This window comes from Sinocyclocheilus grahami, unplaced genomic scaffold (assembly GCF_001515645.1).
Source record: "Sinocyclocheilus grahami isolate Dianchi unplaced genomic scaffold, SAMN03320097.WGS_v1.1 scaffold15556.1, whole genome shotgun sequence".
In the NCBI taxonomy this organism is placed as follows: domain Eukaryota; kingdom Metazoa; phylum Chordata; class Actinopteri; order Cypriniformes; family Cyprinidae; genus Sinocyclocheilus; species Sinocyclocheilus grahami.
Genome location: NW_015515796.1, coordinates 1 through 433, shown reverse-complemented (window position 1 = coordinate 433; position 433 = coordinate 1).

Sequence of the window (433 nt, the reverse complement as noted above, 5' to 3'; positions counted from 1 at the left end):
AGCCTACATGACACCCATGTCTGGTTCTTGCCTAAAAAGACGGGTCTATGATGTTTAATAGATTTGGCTGCGTTTAGTCTTACCCTGAGTTGGTTCACCTGCCGCCTATGCACATGGATTAGTTTAACGATGTCCTTACTACCTTTCTGGGCCTTAACGTGCTAAGGTATCTGTTATATTCGTTAGTTTTCTTTTTCTTCTGCTTTTGAGTCTATGGTCACCCATAGAACTGCTTGCAGGCACACAGGTGACTTTTTGAACATTAACTATAGCAAATTTGGATTCTCTAACACAAACCCTTTAGCACCACCAACTGTCCAAATTTGCAATCATGTTTGTGCTTTTACTTTTGAATTGTAAGGGTATGAAGATTTAATTGCACCAGATGTTATTTACCGTCATGTGAATTTTCAGAAAAAGTAAAAAAAAAAAA